The sequence below is a fragment of the Mus musculus genome, chromosome 16 (assembly GCF_000001635.26).
Source record: "Mus musculus strain C57BL/6J chromosome 16, GRCm38.p6 C57BL/6J".
Lineage (NCBI taxonomy): Eukaryota > Metazoa > Chordata > Mammalia > Rodentia > Muridae > Mus > Mus musculus.
The window spans coordinates 55,281,796-55,309,742 of NC_000082.6; the positions used below are offsets into that span (position 1 = coordinate 55,281,796).

Consider the following 27,947-nt stretch of genomic DNA (forward strand, 5'->3'; position numbering starts at 1 on the left):
ATTCTAAAACAAAATTACATATAGTGTATTTTCAAATTTTTATGTTTTGCTAAGTATTATCATTGTAAATAAAAATTGTTTGGGGAATAAAAAATTTGTAACTACATACTGTGACTCATGTAAGAATTTTGAATTATGTTGAACTAGGAAAGACCAGGGGTTGAAAAGAAAATTAAGCCAGATTTTCCAGTATATGTGAAGGGAAATTCTAGAAGTTTAAATACATTTGATGCCTTTGTGTTCATTGTAATTAAAAATTGTTTTTGCTTTAACCTGTAGAGTAAATTACATGAAACTAGTCAAGAGAAACAAAGAACTAAAAGGATTATCATCTCAAATACGTGGACCCAAGAATTAAGACCTCCACTTTAAACCAAGAAAGTAACTAGTTTTGGCAAGTAGAAAATGGAAAGAACCCTGGGAAAGGAAGAGAACTCCTAAGAAATGGAAATCAATGGTAGTCCATCAGTCATGGATGAGTTCCCACAGGTCATACGAGATTCCAGGTCAATACTTAACAGGGTCAAGCTGGGAGTTAAAATTATTTTCCGCTAGAGAAAAATCAAGCTACAATTATTTTCAATTATCATATCATCTTTGTAACTAGAGATGTTGCCACCCATATCCAGCCAGCTTCTCTGGTGCAATGGAGCCTTGATTAGAAATCAGCAATATAAATTGTCTGTTTGCTTTCACTACCAGATTGTCTCTGGGCTATGTCAGTCTGGGAGTGAACAGAGACTCGAGCTTATACCAAAAAGATGATGGTATGGAAACCCTACACAACTTAGGACATCAAGCTTTAAAAAGCTGTTCAAAGCATTGGTCTTTTCTTTAAATCTCAGAAAAATAATCACAAAGGTTTACAGTCCTTGAAAATCTAATTTTGTGACATGCAGAACAATTTTTATGTTTCCCAGGCAAATACATTCACCTATCTCCAGAACCAAAAACAATGTCTAGGGTTTTACTAATGGTTGTCTTATGAGAGTTACGAAAATATAATTAAATTAAAACGAGTCTTGCCTGCTTACTCAAGGGCAGCCTTAGCAGCCACTCTGAGTGGCTTCAGTGCTGGGCACTTACCCAAGTCCCTGGTTCTGTAGAGTCAGCTGTCCTCCATGTGCCTGGTTCACTGCATGTGACAGTGTTCAAATGCCTACCAAACTTTTTCAGAAAAGATTCCAACCTTCAAATGAGAGAAGAGTTGCTCATTATGAAAAGTCCTTTCAAAAAAAAAAAAAAAAAAAAGAAAGAAAAGAAAAAGCAGGGTTTTTTAGACAAGCAAAAAAATGCTTCCACGGATCTGAGATTTTGCAAGGCTAATCATCACCAACATGAAACCTGAGCATCTTTCAGTCCTCGCCTCACTTGCATGCTCCTATTTTCCATACCTGCTTTTGATCTTCCATTTTACACTGTACAGGAGTCTTGTGTGGTATGTGTGAAGAGAGCCTTGGTCAGCTTCATGAGGGAAAGCCTGCAGGTCTAGAAGAAAAAAAAAAAATCATGGAGTAAGAAGCCCTGGGATTGAATCAGGAACTAATCTGCTCAACTGTCAATGTCCTGTTGTGTTTCATGAAAGATGCCTGGCCCTTTCAATGCTACATTTCATGTAGTGATGAAAATGGGATATGGAATATCATTGTGAAAGCTGGTTTGATGCAGGGAATAATGACTAAAAGAATGTCAATGCAAACAAATCAAACAGGAGCCAATTGTGAAGAAGAAGACAGACACACAAGCAGCTGTATAATCTCTGCTTTTGTTTAGGGGCTTCCAAACAACCCCTACTCCCACAAGCCTTGGGAGCCTTGCACCCAGCTAGAAGTCAAATAAGCATTCCATTCAAATAGCTCCTATGACTTCTCATTGGAAAGAGAAGAGGGAAGCTGGGACTCATGCCTTGGGGATGCCTTTCAAGGCACTTCAAAGAAGCCACAGCAAAGCTTTACTTTGTGTGCTGTTATTCTTGGGGATAACTGTACAGGAGGGGGAAGCCCGTTGTGTTGATTTATAGCATTTCATTTATACTTAATAATGCCTCTCCTTCAAAGGCACAATGTTCAGCCAGTAATGCCACTGGCCTATACCTGAATAACACTTCATTTTACTCAATTGACTCAGAGAACATTAACAACCTTTAAGTACTCAGTTACCTCCATGTTATAGGCAAGTTGCCGATGGCTATTGTGAATTGGGATTGAAACTCAAGAGTTCGGTCTCTTTAGGATTTCTAGCCAATCCTCGAAATCAAATGCTTTTCCTGAACAGTAAGTGATTTTAAATTTAATGTAACCAATGAAAAATAATATCCCAGGGCTACTCACAATGCCTTCTACCTCTTATTTAATGTTGAGAATTTGCTATTTGCCACACCAAGCAAATTCAGGCTCTGTTTTACAAAGGGGTGTCAAATCTCTAAGCAAGCTTAATATTCTTCTACATGAGTTAACAAAAGGTATAGAAATCTATTGATTTTTCAAAATCTATTAATATAAACTTCCTTAAAGGGCAGAACATATATCTCAGTGGTAGAGAGCTTTCCTAACATATACCAAGACCTGGATTTTAGCAATGGAAAACAAATACTAAATACATAAGCTTCTTTGAAATTTTGTAATTTATTAAAACCATAGAAAAAAATAATAGCAACCCTAGTGTAGTTGTGATCATACTGACAGGAGAAGCATCTTTGTTCATTTAGGAAAGCTCGGGCAGATGTACAGTAAGGCCTTTGAGTCAGATGTTACCAGAGATGTTTCAGGCTTAACTTTGAACATACACCAGCCATGACCGCCACGGTTTTAAGTCTTAAGATGAAAATGCAACAGGTTCAAGTAGCAATTGATAAATTCCTTTATCTCTAGCATGAGAATCGGTTGCTTTAGTCCTATGAGAAACAAGCATTTCATAAATATTGAATACCACTACCCACATACTATGCAAGTTGGTTAGCTAAAAAGACAATAATTCCATTAGAGGCTTTCAGCAAGGAAAAGATAAAACAGTTCAGATACAGTAGCTGACATTATTTATTACCTTTTTCTTTTGAAACTGTGGTTCACAACAATGTCACTTATCTCTAAAAACTCTAAGAGAAAAAAAAATGCCAGTCACATGTAAATCTAAGCCCCTAATTAAAGAAATGTCTTACAGGCTATATTTTTGGGCTAAATGACTGAGTAATTGTGCTTTCTGATAATAGGCATATGCTTCTAGCAGAGGATAATTTTACTCATATCTAATATTCATCAGCATCTGATAGCACTAGAAGCAGAAAGTTGAGCAGTTATCCTGTCCAGAAAAGGACTGAATGATTTATAATCAGAAGGTGTCAGTGCACACCAGTTCTTAAAAAAAGGTAGAATTTAAAGCAAGAAGATACTCTGGTTAGCAAGACTCCTCAATTAACAGGCTCATCCCTACCATTCTTTAAAGGCCATTTAGCTACACCTTCAATGAGTGAGTTACTTCAGCTAGAAAAAGAGAGTGCAAAGCCCTCCCTCCATGGCACAGTCCATGAGAGTAAACTGGTTATGTATATTGGAATTGTGAGGGCATACTTAGAAGAGATTTGCGTCCTTTGTTCATTTAGAATACGTGTCTTTTCAGCATAAAGAATCGGGATATATTTAAGCTCTATAATTAGCAGCTACTGTATAACAAAGAAAAGTAACCAACTCGTAGCTTGATATCTTTGTGCAATGAAATTTTTAGGATCATGTTCAGAATTCCTTTGTGCTCTAAAATGGGCCCAAACTCAATCACATGCAGCAACTTACAACTTACAACACACACTTTAGTTTTCATCTCGGATAAACTATCCAGTCCAACAGCCATAAAGTATATTTTTAAATTTTTATTGTATTATTATTATTTCATTGTACTGTGTTACATAAGGATATTTTTCATAATAGTATAGTTTTACATTCAATGTATCGTCCACCATTTCCTTTTTTCCTCTTTCTCCCTTCCATTAATTGCCATGATCATCAAAGACCCTACTCCTTCCTACACTACAACCAACCCACTCAGGCCCAGGTCTTTTTATTTTTTATCTTCACTTGGTATATGGATATCCTATGAGCATAACCTAGTAGTGTTCTTATTATATGCAGAGTTCAGAAGTGGCACTTCTCATGGGTTTCTCAGATGCTCACAAAGTTTGTTATAACATACGAACTCCTGACTTAGCTCTGTCTCAGAGGAGTTTTGCCTATGCATTATAGATAAATTATAAAAACACATTTAGCTATAGTTGAAATTGTGTCTAAATATATTTCATGCACAAGAACAAAGGATTTTTCAGCTCAATAAACAATCTAAAAATTACTTCTAAATTAAGAAATCTAAAAGAATATGTTAGCCTATATTTGTGTCTTTGAAGCAGAATCTCACTTCATAATCCAGGCCAGCCTCGGAACTTGCAGCTATCCTCCCGAGTTCTCAGCACACACATGCACCCATCTCAAACTGCTCTCCATCTAGATCAGCATAAAAGCACAAATCTGTAAATTAGTTAAAAAGCAGATATAAAACTGAAATCATACTGAATTTATTGTATTACAAAAGAATAAAGTGTTACTTTAAAACTGTTGAGCTCATAACTTTAAAGCAGCAGTGGAAAGAACGATGTATTATTTCTCTCTCTCTTTTTTTTTGGCATAACACTTCAGCTACTGTTTGTTCTTTAGGGTGTTTTTAGACACTACCCTTGCATGTATAACTTGCTATATGCTAGACACTTTCTATGAAGAGTCTGTGGTGGTGGCTTCCGTATTTTCAGTAGTATTATTTCTTGGCAGTTGAGTATTTACACATGGTCAATTCCAGGAACTAGCTTTATTAGGTAACTGATATTGAATAATTTTAAGAAAGCTTTTAAATCACCCTTATATTTGCAAGGCATTTCCTTGTTTCTTGGATTACTTCAGCATACTTATTTCTGGAAATGCCTGATCAAAACCATTAGTCTTAAAATAATTGTAAATTGAAGTGCTGATGGCTATTATAAAGCAATTACTGTATCCACTCACCAATATTGCCCTATTTGCCAATAAAAGTGCTGGAATTGTGGTTTGTATTTCCAGTGACTCTTTGTTGAAAGCCACAAACTAGATTATGTTAGGAAAAATGTTCTAATCGTATTTCTTTTGTCATAATAAGGCAACAATATGCCTTTTAAACCAAGGATTCTAAGCAACTTCTAAGCTAAAAACATAATCTTATCATATTTTAGTACTTGTGGTGGAAGTGTAGACATTTATCCTGAACCCTAGAGTCAAACTGGGTGTGATTTCTTCCTTAGAAGAGGAGTCATCAAGTACTATAAGGGCTGGAAGGTAATGTACATTTTCAGTGTGAGCTTCCCAGTTAACCGAGATATGGATCCATCTCAAGGGGAGTAAGAAACATGCCCCAGTGGAGAATACAGTTTCCCTAATGAAGGAAAGCTTGCCTGAGGGCTACGGTAGCTACACACCTGCACAGGGCTTTTATGAAAGAGTGTGTTACCCAAAATTTCCAGAAATCCAATTACCCAAGAAAAAGCTGATCAAAACTTGTATTCAAACCCATCAGATTTTATACTCCTAACTCGTGAAGTTTAGTCATCGGTACATAGTTAGCCTGGAGTAGGCTTTTGAATTTCTATTTTCTAAAGTCTGACAAGACCATGTCACTATCTCACCAGGAAAAAAGAATCCAGAATAATTTCTTGCTAAAAAGTCTATGTTCTTTTAGAAGAGTACTACCCCATTAGCTAATAGTGGTGCTCTCTTGAGCTGAAAACTGGAACTTTGGTGTCATTTATACATTCATTAATCTGAATATCCATTGGCCCAACATCAAACTTTCATGTATTGCATTGAATCATGTAAAATAGGTGACAATTTGAAGGGAAAATAAGTCAAAATAGGAAATTCTTGGTATCAGCTGTCTAATGGGTTGGTCATAATATTATAGCTACATTTTACACTTTTAGAAGAATATTAAATTGAAACTATTAACAGAACAGAGGATAAAAGATAAAGAGCAAAATTAATCAGCGTAGAGCTTCCAGATTACAAAGTATTGACCTACAGAACATATAGATGAACATGCAAAGTAAGTGGGAAAGAACTCAATCTCTGAAGCATTTTTCATGAATAGAATAAAGTTATTCAATTATCTCTGTCATCTTTTCAATTTTTTTCTCTTCCTTTTAGCTTACTTCCATGTGGCCAAGTTTATAGCAATGAGAATAATGTGTTTAGGTCTGTGTGTGTGTGTGTGTGTGTGTGTGTGTGTGTGTGTGTGTGTGTGTGTATTCATATATGAAAAACACTACATAATTTTAGGATAGGCATTTATTTAAAATATTTCATAGAGACAATTATCTATAAAAGGTCTTTCTTACACTTGTTTTATGAAGAAGATTTTAACAAAGATAAGCTATTATATATCTATAGGTTGTAATAAAGCAATTAAATGCATAAAATGTACCTTAGAACAACAAATTATTATTTTTTCAAATTGATTTACTTAAAGTGAGAGTCTATGAATATCATAAGATCTGTCTCGTTACTATCCAAGCCTACAAATAAACACACTCAGAAATTTTACTGTTAAAAAAAATGGAAAAACAATGCCAACCTGTATTTTCATTTCAATTTTGTAGCTTATAGTACACTCCATAACAAGAATAATCTGTTCATTTACTCAGTGTTTATTTATTCAGTTATCTGTTTACTCATGCTAAAATCTAAATGTACTAAGCACAGAAGGACAGATAATTTTGCTGTTACTTTAGCAAAAGTCATACATGTTTCTACCCTGAGCACTATATTACATCTTGTTAGCTAAATAATACTTATTTACATTGTCTTCGATTCTTTTTTTGTTTGTTTCTTTGTTTGTTTTAATATATATTTTTGTTAGGTATTTCCCTCATTTACATTTCCAATGCTATCCCAAAAGTCCCCCATACCCTCCCCCCCCTCCCCTACACACCCACTCCCACTTTTTGGCCCTGGCATTCCCCTGTACTGGGGCATATAAAGTTTGCAAGTCCAATGGCCCTCTCTTTCCAGTGATGGCCGACTAGGCCATCTTTTTTTTTTTTTTTAATTTTTTTATTAGGTATTTTCCTCGTTTACATTTTCAATGCTATCCCAAAGGTCCCCCATACCCATCCCTCCATCCCCTACCCACCCACTCCCCCTTTTTGGCCCTGGCATTCCCTTGTAATGGGGCATCTAAAGTTGGCAAGTCCAATGGGCCTCTCATTGCAGTGATGGCGGACTAGGCCATCTTTTGATGCATATGCAGCTAGAGACAAGAGCTCCAGGGTACTCTTTTTTTTTTTTTTTTTTCAACTCTTTTCTTTTTTTTTTAATTAGATATTTTCCTCATTTACATTTTCAATGCTATCCCAAAGGTCCCCCATACCCACCCCCCCCCAATCCCTTACCCACCCACTCCCCCTTTTTGGCCCTGGCGTTCCCCTGTACTGGGGCATATAAAGTTTGCAAGTCCAATGGGCCTCTCTTTCCAGTGATGGCCGACTAGGCCATCTTTTGATACATGTGCAGCTAAAGACAAGAGCTCCCGGGTACTGGTTAGTTCATATTGTTGTTCCACCTATAGAGTTGCAGTTCCCTTTAGCTCCTTGGGTAATTTCTCTAGCTCCTCCATTAGGGGCCGTGTGACCCATCCAATAGCTGACTGTGATCATCCACTTCTGTGTTTGCTAGGCCCAGGCATAGGCCATCTTTAGATACATATACAGCTAGAGTCAAGAGCTCAGGGGTACTAGTTAGTTCATAATGTTGTTCCACCTATAGGGTTGCAGATCCCTTTAGCTCCTTGGGTATTTTCTCTAGCTCCTCCATTGGGGGTCCTGTGATCCATCCAATAGCTGACTGTGAGCATCCACTTCTGTGTTTGCTAGGCCCCTGCATAGTCTCACAAGAGAGAGCTCTATCTGGGTCCTTTCAGCAAAATCTTCCTAGTGTGTGCAATGGTGTCAGCGTTTGGAAGCTGATTATGGGATGGATCCCCGGATATGGCAGTATCTAGAAGGTCCATCCTTTCAACACAGCTCCAAACATTGTCTCTGTAACTCCTTCCATGGGTGTTTTGTTCCCAATTCTAAGAAGGGGCAAAGTGTCCACACTTTGGTCTTCGTTCTTCTTGAGCTTCCCGTGTTTTGCAAATTGTATCTTATATCTTGGGTATTCTAAGTTTCTGGACTAATATACACTTATCAGTGAGTACATATTGTGTGAGTTCTTTTGTGATTGGGTTACCTCACTCAGGATGATGCCCTCCATGTCCATCCATTTGCCTAGGAATTTCATAAATTCATTCTTTTTAATAGCTGAGTAGTACTCCATTGTGTAGATGTACAACATTGTCTGTATCCATTCCTCTGTTGAGGGGCATCTGGGTTCTTTCCAGCTTCTGGCTATTATAAATAAGGTTGCTATGAACATAGTGGAGGATGTGTCCTTCTTGCCGGTTGGGACATCTTCTGGATATATGCCCAGGAGAGGTATTGTGGGATCCTCTGGTATTACTATGTCCAATTTTCTGAGGAACCGCCAGACTGACTTCCAGAGTGGTTGTACAAGCTTGCAATCTCACCAACAATGGAAGAGTGTTCCTCTTTCTCCACATCCTTGCCAGCATCTGCTGTCACCTGAATTTTTGATCTTAGCCATTCTGACTGGTGTGAGGTGGAATCTTAGGGTTGTTTTGATTTGCATTTCCCTGATGATTAAGGATGTTGAACATTTTTTTTCAGGTGCTTCTCTGCCATTTGTTATTCCTCAGGTGAGAATTCTTTGTTCAGCTCTGAGCCCCATTTTTAATGGAGTTATTTGATTGTCTGGAGCCCATCTTCAATTCTTTTGTTGTTAAAGTCATAGGATTGCTTTGAAAACAAATTTTCATAACAGTATACCCTATCTAGTTAGGTCAGTCTCCCCTGAGCATCTCTCTCTCTCTCTCTCTCTCTCTCTCTCTCTCTCTCTCTCTCTCTCTCTCTCTCTCTCTCTCTCCATATGCAGGGGATAGTGTGACATACTGTATAAATCAACATGGCAAATTAAATACACTCATTGCCTTGTATCCAAATTGTTCCTTCTTCATAATCTTACCTCCTTCAACAGTCCTTCTTATGGTAAGCTCAAATTCTCTTCAGTGTCATCTCACTACTAGTGACAATATAATAAACCTACAGTTCAGAGTCAGAAAGTGTCTCTACTAAAACTTATTGTCTCTCTAAGATGACTTATAAAACAAGTGTGATGCTTAATTTTAAGTGTTAATTTGGCTAGATAGCAAGGTTAGTGTTCTTGGCTTTGAATTTCCTGTTCTTCACAGTTGAATCAGCTTTTTTTCTTTTAATTCTCTTGGTAGATGATAGTGGTAAAATACAGATAATAGGCAGATTGAGTGTATAGTAGTTATATCCTATTGGATCAGTCTTCGTAACTATACTTTTAGAGCAAGCTATTTTTACAAATACTATTACTACCTTCTTGCCTATAATTTAAAGACAATTTCTAATTTTCAATTTTCTGTACCTAAAGTGGAGGAATTATTTTATTTGAGCCAAGTCGTTATTTGGGCTGAAAAATTTTTGGATTCCTTGTATAGTCTTCCATAAATTCCCTGTCTGCTTTGCTTCAGCTCAAGGGCAGAGCGTAAATTCATACTTGTTTCACAAGTCCCAGTTTTAAAAGTTAAATGTGCGTAAGAATTGACTTTTGAGCAATAGTCAAATGTGAATATAGTTAACTCCATTGTCCAAGCATAAATAAATTTTGAATCATACTAGACAAATTCCAACACTCAAATGGAATGATACAGTTTACTGTTACACAGCAAATTAAATCATTAGAAGTGTCCAACCTCTTTGAATAAGTAATTCCAGGTCAGTATTCAGTTGAGCCTGTGAACTCCAAAGGGAATAAGACCATCTGCTAATTTTGACATGCAAAAGCTTTCTTCTAGATACCCACAGCTTTGAACACATTCAATGTTATTTGCCTCTAGCTCCCAATTTTTTGGCAAAGAGTTACTTTGTCTATATTAAACAATTTTTATACTTTGTTGTTTGGAACCCAAAGCATTTGTTTTGCTTATGATGTTTATAAACAGAGATGGTAAGAGCTTTAAAAGAAGGCTTTGAAAGCTTGTAGATATCTCAGGAATCCTTTGAAAATTACATTGTGAATGAGATTTTTAGATTTATATAAAAATTATTATGACAATACATTGGTTTCTACATAGTCTGATAAGTATTGTGGAAATTTAATGTTATTATATTTAAAATTTGATGGAAATCTGTTGGACCTTGTATGTCCAGTCTTCCCATCCCAGTCCTTCTTTTTGAACAACACATTTACAGAGACCCTTTAACAAAGAATCTATTCAGGGATAAAGTCCCTGGGCCAATTTCCAGTCAACAGGTTTCTCTCATGCTTTTAGGTGCCAAGAAGCAATTTTGTTTTCTCAAAAGAATTCTTAATAAAGAGGGAATTAAACTTTAAGTGGCTTCTTGACTTCACCATTTCTGAATTCCAGTGTTAGGTTGCTGAAAGGCCATTTCATTTGTGCCATCAGCAGCCTGAGGGCTTTAGAAAGTAAGCAAGTGATGTAACTGTCCTGGGGTTTTAGTAGATAGATGATAGGAGCAGCTAGAAATCTCTTAAAGACATATGCATGTTTTTTAGAATCTCTTACATTTCTTGGAGAAATGATGTTTTTGGTGAAATTACACATTTCCAGCTTTGATGAGAAATGTAAAATTATGGTTATAGAATATTTAATAATGCTACATAGAAGAAAAGCCAAAGGCAAATCAGTGCATGCATTTGCCCAACACAGATGCTCAGCTCCACACTAAACAACTAAATAATTATCTAAGTAAAAAATATAAACTATCACTTGGTCAGGAATGCAGATAGGAAAACTACAGAGCTTCACCTTCTCTTTTCTTCCCCCTTCAAATACAATTCTCAAATCTCATCCCCAGAAACACACCTACTGGGAGCCCACAGTGATCATATCTAGCAGGATCCCTAAAGACTTTTCTACCACATAACACACAGCCACCACACCATCCCAAGATTCAGAGAAAGCAACAGAAACCAAGGAACAGAACACCCACACAACAAAGAGTAAATATCAGCATCTAGAATTATAATTTTCACAGTTTCATGCCTTCACTCCAGGATAAAAACATAATCAAGGACAATCAGGACAACAAGTCTCTACTAGAGCCTAGCAGCCCTACTAAAGTAAGCCTTGAGCATTGCAACATAGTAAAGCACGAGGCAAAGACCTTAAAAATAGTGTTTATGAATATGTTACAGATCCTTTTTTATCTTCTTTCTATTTTTTTATTCTTTAATCTTTTTACAGTCCAGACTTCATCCCCTTCCTGGTCCACCCTCTGACTGTTCCACATCCCAAACCTCCTCCCTCCATCTCCAAATGGATGTCTCCCTACCCCACCTTCACCCCACCAGACCTCCTGACTCCCAGGGCCCTAAGTCTCTCAAGGGTTAGGTGCATCTTCTCTGACTGAGTCCAGACCTGGAAGTTCTCTGCTGTATATGTGTTAGGGATCTTGTACCAGCTAGTGTATGGTGCCTGGATGGTGGCTCAGTGTCTGAGAGATCCCAGGGATCCAGGTTTGTTAAGATTGCTGATCTTCCTATAGGGATACCCTTCTCCTCAGCTTCTTCCAGCTTTCCCCTAATTCAATCACAGGTGTCCCCAACTTCTGTCCATTGGTTGGGTGTAAATATATGCATCTGATTCTTTCAGCTGCTTGTTGGACCTTTTGGAAGGCTGACATGATAGGTACCTATTTGTAAGCACACCACAGCATCAGTAATAGTGTCAGGCCTGGGGACCTCCCCCTGCGCTGGATCCCACTTTGGTCCTGTCACTAGATCTTTTCCTCAGTCCCTTCTCCATGTTTAACCCTTCTTTCAGACAAGAACAATTCTGAGTTAGAGTTTTTGACTGTGGGAAGGGGCCAGAGAGAAACAGGACTGAAGCTCTGAGGGCCAACAGAAAGAATGGAAATAGGCAACTTCAGTAGATGGGGGTGGGGGGGGCTCTACTAGAACATACCAGAGACCTCAGAAGTGAGAGACTCTCAGGACTCAAAGAGAGGGACCTTAGATGAATGCCCTACTGTGGGGAGAGGGAACTTGTAAGATCCACATCCAGTAGAAAGACAGGACATCAAGTGTTAAAGATTCTTAAAGAAGAAATTAATGAATTCCTTAAAAAATATCTATGAAAATACAAACGATAGAAGAAAAAAATGAGTTGGGGTGGACATTCAAAACTTGATAGAGGAAATACCAATAAAGCAACCCAAACTGAGAGAAATCTAGAAATAAAAATTAGGTCTCAAACAGGAACCTCAGTGCAAGTGTCACCAACAGAACACAAGAAAGAGGATCACAGACATTGCAAACACAACAACGAAAACATATACCTTAGTCAAAGACAATGTTAACTCTAAACAAATGTTGTCACTCAACATCCAGGAAATGTGGAAATAAGATATTCTATGATAACACTAAATTTAAATTTTCTATCCACAAATACAGATTACAGAAAACACTAGGAGAAAATCTTCAACCTAAAGAAGTTAACAACACCCAAGAAAACACAAATAATAATAATAATCTTAGGCCAGAACAATTCCAAGATGGGAAACACACACATACAATAAAAACAACAGCAAAATAATATGAATCAACAATCATTGGTCATTGATATCTCTCAATATCAATGGTCATAATTCCCCAGTAAAAATACACAGACTAATAGAATGGATGAGAAAACAGGATCCATCTTTCTGATGCATCCGAAAAACACACTTTAACAAGATAAAGAAAATGTCAAGATAAAAGGATGGAAAAAGAAATTCTAAGCTAATGGAGCAAATAAGCAAGCTGATGTAGCTAAATTTTAATATCTGACAAAACACACTTCAAACAAATACTAATCAGAAGATATGGGGAAGGAAAATACATACTTGTCATCAAGGAAAAATCCACTAAGAAGATATTACAATTCTTAACATCCATGACCAAAGCACAAGAGTATCCAAGTTTATAAAAGGAACACAACTACAGCATAAATCACAATTAACCCTCACACATTGATAAGGGAGACTTCAGTATGCCACACTTATGAATAGGCAGATCATCCAGGCAAAAATTAAACAAAGAGTTGCTGAAGCTGAAATTATAAACTAATTAGACATGACAGATATTTTTAGAACGTTTCACCCAAACACAAAAGAATTTACCTTCTTCTCAACAACTCATAGAACTTTCTCCAAAACTGACCACATACTCAGATACAAATTCTCAACAGATAAAATTAAAAAATGAAAAAACAAAAAAAAAAAAATAGAAGGGAAGAAAGAAAGAAAGAAAGAAAGAAAGAAAGGAAGGAAGGAAGGAAGGAAGGAAGGAAAGAAGGAAAGAAAGAAAGAAAGAGAGAAAGAAACAAACAAAGAAAGAAAGAAAGAAAGAAAGAAAGAAAGAAAGAAAGAAAGAAAGAAAGAAAGAAAGAAAGAAAGGTAGGTCCTGCATGCTATCTGACCACATGGATTAAAGCTGAATATCAACAACAGCCAAAACAATGGAATACATACAAATTCATAGAAACTGAGCAGTTCACTAAAAGTTGAGTCAGAAATGAGGACAGAAATTAGTAAAGAAAATAATAACTTTTAATAATGGGATGAAAATACACATAAAACATACCCAAACCAATCAGACACAAGGAAGGCAGTTCCAAGAGGCAAATTCATACCACTAAGTGTTACATTAAAAAAAAATGGGGCTCTGACCCCAGGACTCAGGTGAGATCACCATTTTATATCCAGGGTCTCTCAGAGACCAGTCCATGCAGGAGAGCACACAGGCCTCAGAAGCAACAGAGCTTCTTGGACAGGGTCCCTTCAGGCCTTCATCCTCAGCCAGGAGGCAGAGCTGATTCTCAGTCTGTGCACCTCCCCAGCCAGAGGAGAGCAGGACTATGGGAAGTTCTCAGACCCTCAGAACTCAGGAGAGAGCTGGTCTACCAGGAGTATTGACAGAGGCTAACAGATTCACAGGAGGAACAAGCTCCAGTCAGACACAGGTAGAATATCTAAAACCAGAGATTACCAGATGGCAAAAGGCAAACATAAGAATCTTACTAACAGAAACCAAGACCACTCAGCAACATCAGAACTCAGTACTTCCACCACAGAGAGTCCTGGATATCCCAACACACCCAAAAATAAAGATACCAATTTAAAATCATATCTCATGATGCTGGTAGAGGATTTTAAGAAGGACATTAATATCTCACTGAAAGAAATACAAGAAAACACTGCTAAACAGGTGGAAGCCCTTAAAGAGAAAACATAAAAATCCCTTAAAGAATTACAGGAAAAGACAACCAAACAGGAGAAGGAATTAAACAAAACCATCAAAGATCTAAAAATGGAATTAGAAACAATGAAGGAAACCCAAAGGAAGACAATTCTTGAGATAGAAATCCTGGGAAAGAAATCAGGACACATAGATGTGAGCATCACAAACAGAATACAAGAGATGGAAGAGAGAATCTCAGGTGCAGAAGATTCCATAGAAACCATAAACCCAAGAATCAAAGAAAATGCAAAATGCAAAAAAGATGCTGACTCAAAACATCCAGGAAATACAGGACACAATTAGAAGACCAAACCTACAGATAATAGGAGTAGATGAGAATGAAGATTTTCAACTTAAAGGGCCAGTAAATATCTTCAACAAAATTATAGAAGAAAACTTCCCTAACCTAAAAAAAGAGATGCCCGTGAACATACAAGAAGCCTACAGAACTGCAAATAGACTGTACCAGAAAAGAAATTCCTCCCGACACATAATAATCAGGGCAACAGATGCACTAGATAAAGATCAAATATTATAAGCAGTAGGGGAAAAGGGTCAAGTAAGATATAAAGACAGGCCTATCAGAATTACACCAGATACTCACCAGAGATTATCAAAGTCAGAAGATGTTATACACACACTAAGAGAACACAAATGTCATCCCAGGCTACTATACCCAGCAAAACTCTCAATTACCATAGATAGAGAAACCAAAGTATTCCATGACAAAACTAAATTCAAATAATATCTTTCTACGAATCTAGCCCTTCAAAGGATAATAAAGGGAAAACAACACAAGGAGGGAAACTATGCCCTAGAAAAAGCAAGAAAGTAATCCTTCAACAAACTTTAAAAAAGATAGCCGAAAGAACAGAATCCCAACTCTAACAATAACAATAACAGAAAGAAACAATTGCTTTTCCATAATATCTCTTAATATCAATGGACTCAATTCCTCAACAAAAGGCATAAACTAACAGACTGGCTACATAAACAGGACTCAACATTTTGCTGCAAACAGGAAGCCCATGTCAGGGACAAAGACAGAGACTATCTCAGAGTAAAAGGGTCAAAAACAATTTTCCAAGCAAATGGTCCCAAGAAACAAGCTGGAGTAGCCATTCTAATACCTAATAAAATTGACTTTCAGCCCAAAGTTACCAAAAAAGACAAGGAGGGGCACTTCATACTTACCAAAGGTAAAATCTACCAAGATGAACTCTCAATTCTGAACATCTATGCTCCAAATGCAAGGGCATCCACATTCATTAAAGAAACTTCAGTAAAACTCAAAACACACATATTACCACACACAATAATACTGGGAGACTTGAACACCCTACTCTCACCAATGGACAGATCCTGGAAACAGAAACTAAACAGAGCAACTAAACAGTGAAACTAACAGAAGTTATGAACCGAATGGATTTAACAGATGTCTACAGAACATTTTATCCTAAAACAAAAGGATATACCTTCTTGTCAGCACCTCATGGTACCTTCTCCAAAATTAACCATATAATCAGTGACAAAACAGGCCTCAACAGATACAAAAATATTGAAATTGTCCCATGCATGCTATCAGATCACCACGGAATAAGGCTGATCTTCAATAACAGCATAAATAATAGAAAGCCAATATTTACGTGGAAACTGAACAACACGCTACTCAATAATACCTTGTATATAGAACTATTCTGCATAAAATGTGTCTGTTCTCTAGCTCATTTGAGTTCTTTGCATTGGTAGCATCACATACAATTTAATTTACTCTGAAATTGTCACTTAAATGTTTCCAAAACACATTACACTGAGGCTTATGAGGGAGACTGCATATACCAAAGACTGCCATGTCCAGATAATGCAATTAGCAGCAGAAGACATCCCCAATGTTTCACAATAAATCTTCAGACTTTTAAAAGTAGTGAAGCATAGCATAGCTGATTCAGGCATCATGAAAGACATACACCAGGCTCCAACAGCTGCCTGACAAATGCCTCTCTAGGTTTGCAAGAGAAGCTATTAAACTTCCAGCAACATGTAATTCAATTAAGAGAAGAATGGAGCTATGAATTAATCCAGAGGAACCTAAGAAGATAAGTTTAAAATGTGTCCTCAAAATTGTAAAATCTAAAATAAGGAAAAGATCTTTACCAATCCTAAATCTGATAGAAGGGTAATATCCAACATATACAATGAACTCAAGAAGTTAGATTCCAGAGAAGCAAATAATCTTATTTAAAAATGGTACAGAGCTAAACAAAGAATTCTCAACTGAGGAATACCAAATGGCTGAGAAGCACCTAAAAAAATGTTCAACATCCTTAGTCATCGGGGAAATGCAAATCAAAACAACCCTGAGATTCCATCTCACACCAGTCAGAATGACTAAGATAAAAACCTCAGGTGATAGCAGTTGCTGGCAAGCATGTGGAGAAAGAGGAACACCCCTCCATTGCTGGTGGGATTGCAAGCTGGTACAATCACTCTGGAAATCAGTTTCCTGGTTCCTCAGAAATTTGGACACAGTATTACTGGAAGATCCAGAAATACCACTCCTGGGCATATACCCAGAAGATGCTACAACTCGTAATAAGAACACATGCTCAGCTATGTTCATAGCAGCCTTATGTGTAATAGCCAGAAGTTGAAAACAACCAGATGTCCAGAAGAATGGATACAGAAAATGTGGTACATTCATACAATGGAGTACTAAGCAGCTATTAAAAACAATGAATTTATAAAATTCTTAGACAAATGGATCTGGAGGGTATCATCCTAACTGAGGTAACCCAATCATAAAAGAACACATATGATATGCACTCACTGATAAGTGGATATTAGCCCAGAAGCTCAGAATACCTAAGATACAATTTGCAAAACACATGGAACTCAAGAAAGAAGAAGGAAGACTAAAGTGTGGATACTTCAATCCTTCTTAGAAGGGAGAACAAAATACCAATGGAAGGATTTACAGAGACAAATTGTGGAGCAGAGACTGAAGGAATGACCATCCAGAGGACAACCACCAAACCCAGACATTATTGTGCAGGCCAACAAGAGCTTGCTGACAGGATCCTGACAGACCTGTCTCCTGAGAGGCTCTGCCAGTACCTGACAAATACAGAAGTGGATGCTCACAGCTGTCCATTGGATGGAGCACAGGGTCTCTAATGAAGGAACTAGAGAAAGTACCCAAGGAGCTGAAGGGGTTTTCAGCCCCATAGAAGGAACAAAAATATGAATTAACAAGTACCCCCAGAGCTCCCTAGGACTAAACCACGAACCAAAGAAAACACATGGTTGGACTCATGGCTCTGGCTTCATATGTAGCTGAGGATGGCCTAGTTGATCATCAATGGGAAGAGAAGCCCTTGGTCTTTCAAAGGTTCTGTGCCCCATATATAGGGAAATGTGAGGGCCAGGAAGTGGGATTGAGTGGGTTGGTGAACAGGGGGAAGGGGGTGGGATAGGGGGGTTTCAGAGGGAAAAACAGGAAAGGGGAAAACATTTGAAATGTAAATAAAGAAAATATCTAATTTAAAAAAGTAAAATCAAAACTAAAGTTTAACACAAGTATTAGAATAGTATTTAACTCCCATAAAAAAATCTAAAATAAATGATAATTTTCTCAATACATACCACTTGTGAAAGTTAAATGGAGATCAGATAAGCAATTTAAACAGCCCTATAGCCCAAGTGAAATAGAAGTAGTAATTAAAAGACTCTCAACAAAGGCCCAGATCACTTTAGCACAAAAATATAAGAATTTCAAAGTTTTAATGCCAATACTCCTCAAATTATTCAATGAAATAGAGAAGAAACATTATGCTACTTGTTTAATGACATGGCAGTTACCCTGACACTCAAACCATATAAGGAGCCAACAACAAAGAAAAATTACAGACTAATTTCCCTATGAACATAGATGCAAAACGTCTCACCCCATTATATAAATAAAAGAAACATTGAATAATTGAATGATTGATAAATGTACTCCTAAAGATCCCACTAAGATAGCTACTGAATTGTGGTCATGAGTTAAAGAACAGATAGATTAAGTAAATAGATTAGGTAAATGTATGACATTTAAATGGTATTTTCAATAATGTTGATGATATGAAAATCATTTACATGTAACAATGAGTGAATATAACAGTTTTAAAGGTTACATCATTAAAATATCTAAATTTCATGGAATTTAAACTTAACAATATAGGTGAACTTCTAAATGTAAAGTAACCAAAACCAACCTACTTGGGTTTCAATAAGTGCCCATTCTAAAGGTTATGTAGAGATACATTGCTGCTGAAGAAACACAGTGTGGAATGAGACTTATAGGAAAGAGGGGAATATAAGTATGACAGAGATAAGATACAACACAGTCCCAGTAAGGCCACAATGCACAACCATATATTCAGAAGTCCAAAACCTGGACCATAAAAAATAAATGAAAGAAGAATGAAGATGGAGAATTGCATGTTATACTTGCACACTAAATAAAGAATGATGAATTATGGTGTATCTCTACCACACTTGGCAGAACAGTTTGCCCTACTTAACATGTAAGGTCCTCTAATCTTCTCTGTTGGTAAATTCACGAAAGAAAGAGCACAAAATAGTCTATGAGCATTTGTTTCTAAAGGTCAGCTAAAAACAGAAAAACTGAGTTTTCTTAAAAATCATTGAACTTCCCAAACAAATATCTCTTATTTGAAAAAGAAAAAAAATGTACTCTGTAATAGTGTCTGAGTTTGGTGGTTGTATATGGGATGAATCCTCAGGTAGGGCACTCTCTGGATGGTCATTCCTTCAGTCACTGATCCACACTTTGTCTCTGTAACTCCTTCCATGGGTATTTTGTTCCCCCTTCTAAGAAGGATCGAAGTATCCACACTTTAGTCTTCCTTCTTCTTGAGTTTCATGTGTTTTGTAAATTGTATCTTAGGTATTATGAGTTTCTGGGCTAATATCCACTTACCAGTGAATGCATACCATGTGTGTTCTTTTGTGATTGGGTTAGCTCACTCAGGATGATATCCTCTAGATCCATCCATTTGTCAAGAATTTCATAAATTCATTGTTTTTAATAGCTGTGTAGTACTCCATTGTGTAAATGTACTGCATTTTCTGTATCCATTCCTCTGTTCAGGGACATATGGGTTCTTTCCAGCTCCTGGCTATCATAAATAAGGCTGCTATGAACATAGTGGTGCATGTGTCCTTATTACAAGTTGGAGCATCTTTTGGGTATATGCCCAGGAATGGTATTGCTGGGTCTTCCATTTTGCTGACAGGAGCCTGATAAAGCTGTCTCCTGAGAGACTTTGCCAGTGTCTGGCAAATATAGAAGTGGATGCTCACAGCCATCCATTTGACGGAGCACAGGGTCTCCAGTGAAGGAGCTAGAGAAAGGACCCATGGAACTGAGGGGTTTGCAGCCTCATAGGAGGAACAGCAATATGAACTAATCAGTACCCCCCAGAGCTCCCTGGGACTAAACCACCAACCAAAAATATCACATGGTGGGACTCATGTCTCTAGCTACATATATAGCAGAGAATGGTCTAGTTGGTGATCAATGGGAGTATAATACCTTGGTCTTATGAAGGTTCTATGCCCCAGTATAGGGCAATGCCAGGGCCAGGAGGCAGGAGTGGATAGGTTGGTGAGCAGGGGGAAGGGATGGGGGTTATTCAGAGGGAAAACCAGGAAAGGGGGTAACATTTGAAATGTAAATAAAGTAAATATCTAATTAAAAAAATAAATAAAAAATAAAAAGAAAGGAGAAAAGAAAAGAAAAGATATGCACTGATTTCTAACTATCGGGATTATCAGCCATTTGTCAATTTAGACTACAGACTCAAAGTTCATGAAATTGGTCCTAAGGAGATGGCTCATTGGGTAAAGTGCTTATTGTGGAAGCATAAAGACTTGAGTTTGGAATCGCAGAACCCATGTCAAAGCATGGCCCAGTGGTACATGTCTATAATCCCAGTATTGAGGCGAAGAGGTGTGGCATGAAGGGAGGATAGGCACACCCTACAGGCTTGCTAGACAGCCCTTCTAGCAAAACTAGTGTGAACTAGGTTTACTGAGATGCCCTCACTTAATAAGTGTGGTGGAAAACAATTAAGAAATGTGCCTGATGTCAATGTCTGACCTCCATACTCACACGCATAGCTTAATGGCCCCCAAAACACATGTGTATACACAGGATGTCATACACAAACACACACACACAAGCACACACACACATACGCACAAGCACACGGGGGTGGAGAGAAAGGAATGGAGGAAGGGAGAGAGAGAGAGAGAGAGAGAGAAACTCCATAGAATCTAAAGGTTGAATGTGTACTTTTTTGAAGTTAACCTGCAAATACATATTTTATAATATTTGGGTTCCAACTTGCTATGAATTCCCTGGTATGACAGTTAAGGTTCTCTGGGGGGAAAAATGGTGACATAGAGTAGAGAGTGCCAAGGGATAGGTGGTGGGACAAGTCCCTCTTTCGACAGAAAAGGCCAGGCTTGCAGATGGCATACAGAAAGGTCAGTGGCCTCAAGTCGAGAACAGAATTGATTTCTGGGACAGAAAGCCAGAGGTGGCTACCTGGCTTCATTATTTGCATGTAATCATGAAGTTCATTCTTAAAGGCCAATCTCTGGGGATGTGCTCTGTGCCCAGCACATCTGACCATGTTAATTAAAAAAGGTAATGCATGACCAATGGGGAACTAAGCATTTGCATACAACTTTCTTCTTCTGATCCATGTAAAATTAAATAGAAAATACCAACCATGGAATTCTGCTGAAGAGTTAGAATAACCTGCCCAAACATGGCTCTGACCAACTACCACAGCTTCCACCTAGATCAACTGATTTTTCTTTATACTGTTAGGGAGACATTCTTCATCTCATCCTGCATTAGAACTAAACAAATGCACAAATGCAAAACAGATTCCGTCTCAATTCACTCTCACCTGAAGTGTTCATCTCAGTTTTAGCAGGTTCACATGCAGCCACAGCCACAGCTATTATAATTATCCTCTGGGACAGTTCCCACACCCGCTAGAACTTAAAAATTGCTAGACAAATACACAGGTGAGGGCAGAATATCCAAACATTTGCACTGGATAAGGCTCAAAATGAAAAAGGCACAGTAAAATAAATCAGTTGGAGTACTTAGTGGCAAATGCCTCATTTTCCTGTTGTGTTTACCCTTCTGACCCAACAGAATGGTAACGCAGATCCTCTCTCTGCATTCTTGATAAGGTTATTTACACTGCATAGCCAATGAGTTTCTGGCCTGTGCAATAAATTCTCAGCTGTGAATTGTATGTGAAGGTATAGATGCTGTTATTGGAGGAATTAACCTTGTAAATGAGGAGCACCCTTACCAAAGCTCTGGATTTTGATTATTCAAGAGCAACACAGGAAGGCAGACCATTTCCTACAGAATTATAATGATCATCCTCACAAATTACCACTGACTATGAATAAGTAATAATATACTGGCAACAGTAAAGAGCTTTAGCTTCATTTTTTATATATGTGTGTGCTAGTTTGCAATTTCCCATGCCATGCCTGGAAAGAAATCTTGTGAGTTGAGGTCTTGTGACTCGGTAGTAATCTGTATTAGGAACTATTTAGGCTGAGGAAAACCAACATAAGGACACATAGGAAAGACATTCTGGCTGCCACTCACAGCTGACAATATGCCTCAGAGATTCATCCAAGGAATTCAACCATCACCCCACCAAAGTATCTTCAACAATACCTCCAAAGATTCAACAGGACAAGCTAGATAGATTGCCACATGTTTATCATAAGGAAGGTATAAGAAGATAATAATATTAATAAGACCCTAAATTAAAGTGCAAAACTGAGTTACTTGAGATCACATGTTAAGATGTTTCCTCACTTAGGGAAAATCCTGACATTATAGGATTTTATTTCATTTGAGACAGGTTTTCAACAAGGGAAAGACGGTAAGGGTTGGCAAGGAATTTTATATTCCTGCTCTTCCCTTTCTTCCAACCCATAATGAACTATGTCTCTTTTTTAAATACCTTGAAGAAACACGCACCAGAAAAGTTTTCACAGAAGCTATAGATGGGATGAATATTTAAATCTTTGCTGCCCTTCCGGGCAGTACCAGCACCAGGTCACCTTGGGTTCCGAATCAGTGGACAACCCCAAGGTCCCTAGAGGACTTTCCACGTGATCTTAGGACCATAGTGAATGGAACACAACTTCTGTTCTGATCCAATCATGTATGACCTGAGACAGCATTAGGGAAGCAGAAAACCTGGCCTGACCAGTGTCACAAATCCTTTCCGGTTGGCACCAGCACAGGGTCACCTTGGGCATGGAGTCGGCGGACACCCCCAAGGTCCCTAGAGGACAGTTTCTGAGGCAGACCCCATTTCGGACTCCAGACATCTGGGCACCTTCCCTGCTAGAGGAGAGGTGTCCGCCCCGCCCAGGAGGGCTTTGCCTGAGCACCAGGGGAACTCATCATGGTTCCCTGATCCCTCCAAGACTAGACTGCACAGGTGAGAGTGCGGACTACAGAAGTTAACAGCTTCTGGGACAGGCCAAGGCAACACAGCTTCTGGGACAGGCCCTGTTTCAGGCCTTCATCTTCTGCCAGGAAGCAGGTCCAAACTCCAGATATCTGTGCACCTTCCCTACAAGAGGACAGCTTGCCTGCAGAAAGGTCTCTGACCACTGAAACTCAGGACAGAGCTAGACTCCAAGGTCTGCTGATAGAGGCTAACAGAATCACAAGAGGAACAAGCTCTAACCAGAGACAACTATAAAAACTAACTCCAGAGATTACCAGATGGCGAAAGGCAAATGTAAGAATCATACTAAAAGGAACCAAGACCTCTCACCATCATCAGAATGCAGCACTTCCACCTCACCCAGTCCTGGGCACCCCAACACACCTGAAAACATAGACCTGGATTTAAAAGCATATCTCATGATGATGGTAGAAGACATCAAGAATGACTTTAATAACTCACTTAAAGAAATGCAGGAGAACACTGCTAAAGAGTTACAAGTCCTTAAAGAAAACAGGAAAACACAACCAAACAGGTAGAAGTCCTTAAAGAAGAACAGGAAAACACAGTCAAACAGGTGATGGAAATGAACAAAACCATACTAGACCTAAAAAGGGAAGTAGACACAATAAAGAAAACACAAAGTGAAGCAACGCTGGAGATAGAAACCCTAGAAAAGAAATCTGGAACCATAGATGCAAGCATCAGCAACAGAATACAAGAGATGGAAAAGAGAATCCCAGGTACAGAAGATTCCATAGAGAACATAGGCACAACAATCAAAGAAAATACAAAACGCAAAAGAATCCTAACTCAAAACATCCAGGAAATCCAGGACACAATGAGAAGACCAAACCTATGGCTAATAGGAGTAGATGAGAATGAAGATTTTCAACTTAAAGGGCCAGCAAATATCTTCAACAAAATTATATAAGAAAACTTCTGAAACCAAAAGAAAGAGATGCCCATGAACATACAAGAAGCCTACAGAACTACAAATAGACTGGACCAGAAAAGAAATTCCTCCTGACACATAATAATCAGAACAACAAATGCACTAAATAAACATAGAATATTAAAAGCAGTAAGGGAAAAAGGTCAAGTGACGTATAAAGGCAGGCCGATCAGAATTACACAATACTTTGCACCAGAGACTATGAAAGTCAGAAGATCCTGAACAGATGTTACACAGACACTAAGAGAACACAAATGCCAGCCCAGGCTACTATACCCAGCCAAACTTTTAATTACCTTACATGGAGAAACCAAAGTATTCCATGACAAAACCAAATTCACACAATATCTTTCCACGAATCAGCCCTTCAAAGGATAACAGAAAAAAAAAAAAAATGCAAGGACAAAAACCACGCCCTAGAAAAAGCAAGAAAGTAATCCTTCAACAAACCTAAAAGACAGCCACAAGAACAGAAAGCCAACTCTAACAACAAAAAATAATAGGAAACAACAATCACTTTTCCTTAATATCTCTTAATATCAATGGACTTAATTCCCCAATAAAAAGACATAGACTAACAGAGTGGCTACACAAACCGGACACAACATTTTGCTGCTTACAGGAAACCCATCTCAGGGGAAAAGACAGAAATTACCTCGGAATGAAAGGCTGGAAAACAATTTTTTCAAGCAAATGGTCTGAAGAAACAAGCTGGAGTAGCCTTTTTAATATTTAATAAATTCGACTTCCAACCAAAAGTTATCAAAAATCACAAGGAAGGACACTTCATACTCATCAAATGTAAAATCTTCCAAAAACTCTCAATTCTGAATATCTATGCTCCAAATGCAAGGGCAGCCACATACATTGAAGAAACTTTAGTAAATATCAAAGAACACATTGCACCTCACACAATAATAGTAGGAGACTTCAACACACCACTTTCATCAATGGACAGATCCTGGAAACAGAAACTAAACAGGGACACAGTGAAACTAACAGAAGTTATGAAACAAATGGATTTAACAGATATCTACAGAACATTTTATCCTAAAACAAAAGGATATACCTACTTCTCAGCACCTCATGGTACCTTCTCCAAAATTGACCATGTAATTGGTCACTAAACAGGCCTCAAAAGATAGAAAAATATTGAAATTGTCCCATGCATCTTATCAGATCACCATGGACTAAGGCTGATCTTCAATAACAACATAAATGATAGAAAGCCAACATTCATGTGTAAACTGAACAACACTCTACTCAATGATACCTTGGTAAAGGAAGGAATAAAGAAAAAATTAAAGACTTTTTAGAGTTTAATGAAAATGAAGCCACAACATATCCAAAGTGATGGGACACAATGAACGCATTTCTAAGAGGAAAACTCAGATGTAGCTGTCTCTTGTGAGACTATACTGGGGCCTAGCAAACACAGAAGTGGATGCTCACAGTCAGCTATTGGATGGATCATAGGGCTCCCAATGGAGGAGCTAGAGAAAGTACCCAAGGAGCTAAAGGGATCTGCAACCCTATAGGTGGAACAACATTATGAACTAACCAGTACCCCGGAGCTCTTGACTCTAGCTGCATATGTATCAAAAGATGGCCTAGTCGGCCATCACTGGAAAGAGAGGCCCATTGGGCTTGCAAACTGTATATGCCCCAGTACATGGGAATGCCAGGGCCAAAAAAAAAAAAAATGGGATTGAGTGGGTAGGGAAGTTGGGGGTAGGGTATGGGGGACTTTTGGGATAGCATTGGAAATGTAATTGAGGAAAATATGTAATAAAATAAATAAATAAATAAAAAAGAAAAAAAAGAAAAAAGAAAACTCATAGCTCTGAGTGCCACCAAAAAGAAACTAGAGAGAGCACACACTAGCAGCTTGACAACACACCTAAAAGCTCAAGAACAAAAGCAAGCAAATTCACCCAAGACGAGTAGACAGCAGGAAATAATCAAACTCAGGGGCAAAAATCAACCAAGTGGAAACAAGAAGAACTATACAAAGAATCAACCAAAGCAGGAGCTGGTTCTTGGAGAAAATCAAAAAGATAGATAAACCCTTAGCCAGACTCACTAGAGGGCACAGGGACAGTATCCTAATTAACAAAATCAGAAATGAAAAGGGAGACATAACAACAGATCCTGAGGAAATCCAAAACACCATCAGATCCTTCTACAAAAGGCTGTACTCAACAAAACTGGAAAACTGGATGAAATGGACAAATTTCTAGACTGATACCAGGTACCAAAGTTAAATAAGGATCAGGTTAATGATCTAAACAGTCCTATATCCTCTAAAGAAATAGAAGCAGTCATTAATAGTCTCCGAACCAAAAAAAGCCCAGGATCAGATGGGTTTAGTACAGAGTTATATCAGACCTTCAAAGAGGACCTAATTCCAGTTCCTCACAAACTATTCCACAAAATAGAAGCAGAAGTTTCTCTACCCAATTAATTTTATGAAGCCACAATTACTCTGATACTTAAACTAGAGAAAGACCCAAAAAATATAGAGAACTTCAGACCAAATTTCCTCTATGAATATCGATGCAAAAATACTCAATAAAATTCTTGCTAATGGAATCCAAGAACACATCAAAGCAATCATCCATCCTGACCACGTAGGTTTCATTCCAGGGATGCAGGGATATTTTAATATACGGAAATCCATTAATGTAATCCATTATATAAACAAACTCAAAGACAAAAAACACATGATCATTTCGTTAGATTCAGAGAAAGCATTTAACCAAATCCAACACCCATTCATGGAAAATGTCTTGGAAAGATCAGGAATTCAAGGCCCATACCTAAACATGATAAAAGCAATCTATAGCAAACCAGAAGCCAACATCAAAGTAAATGGTGAGAAGCTGGAAACAATCCCACTAAAATCACAGACTATACTATGCACACTTTCTCCATACCTATTCAGCATAGTATTTGAAGTCCTAGCCAGAACAATTCGATGACAAAAGGAGATCAAGGGGATACAAATTGGAAAGGAAGAAGTCAAAATATCACCTTTTACAGATGATATGATAGTATATATAAGTGACCCTAAAAATTCCACCAAAGAACTTCTAAACCTAATAAACAGCCTCAGTGAAGTAGCTGGATATAAAATTGACTCAAACATGTCAATGGCCTTTCTCTACACAAAGGATAAACAGGCTGAGAAAGAAATTGTAGAAACAACACCCTTCACAATAGTCACAAATAATATGAAATACCTTGGCGTGACTCTAACTAAGGAAGTGAAAGATCTGTATGATAAGAACTTCAAGTCTCTGAAGAAATAAATTAAAGAAGATCTCAGAAGATGGAAAGATCTCCCATGCTCATGGACTGGCAGGATCAATATAGTAAAAATGGTTATCTTGCCAAAAGCAATCTACAGACTCAATGTAACCCCCATCAAAATTCCAACTCAATTCTTCATCAAATTAGAAAGGGAAATATATAAATTCATCTGGAATAACAAAAAACCTAGGATAGCAAAAACTCTTCTCAATGATAAAAGAACCTCTGGGGAAATCACCATGCCTGAGCTAAAGCTGTACTACAGAGCAATTGTGATGAAAAACAAAGAAACAAAAAAAAAAAAAAAAAAAAAACTGCATGATACTGGCATTGTGACAGACAAGTAGACCAATGCAATAGAATTGAAAACCCAGAAATGAACTCAGACACCTATGGTCACTTGATCTTTGACAAGGGAGCTAAAACCAAACAGTGGAAAAAAGGACAGCATTTTCAACAAATGGTGCTGGCACAACTGGTGGTTATCATGTAGAAGAATGCGAATTGATCCATTTCTATCTCCTTGTACTAAGGTCAAATCTAAGAGGAACAAGGAACTCCACATAAAACCAGAGACAGTGAAACTTGTAGAGGAGAAACTGGGGAAAAGCCTCAAAGATATGGGCACAGGGGAAAAATTCCTGAATAGAACAACAATGG

The 27,947-nt window shown here is 37.9% G+C and overlaps 1 protein-coding gene across 2 annotated transcripts in view; it reads right to left on the reverse strand.

Annotated features, from left to right (window-relative positions):
• Positions 1–27,947, reverse strand: part of Zpld1 (zona pellucida like domain containing 1) — a 97,901-nt gene that overhangs the window by 57,671 nt on the left and 12,283 nt on the right. The window contains exons 3-4 of one of the 2 annotated variants that reach the window (XM_006522132.2): positions 1,395–1,488; positions 1,087–1,189 (exon numbers count right to left, since the gene is read on the reverse strand). The gene's annotated coding sequence lies outside the window, so the exon portion shown is untranslated. Of the gene's footprint in view, positions 1–1,086; positions 1,190–1,394; positions 1,489–27,947 lie in introns of those variants that run through there. The other variant, NM_178720.4, reaches the window with a different exon arrangement.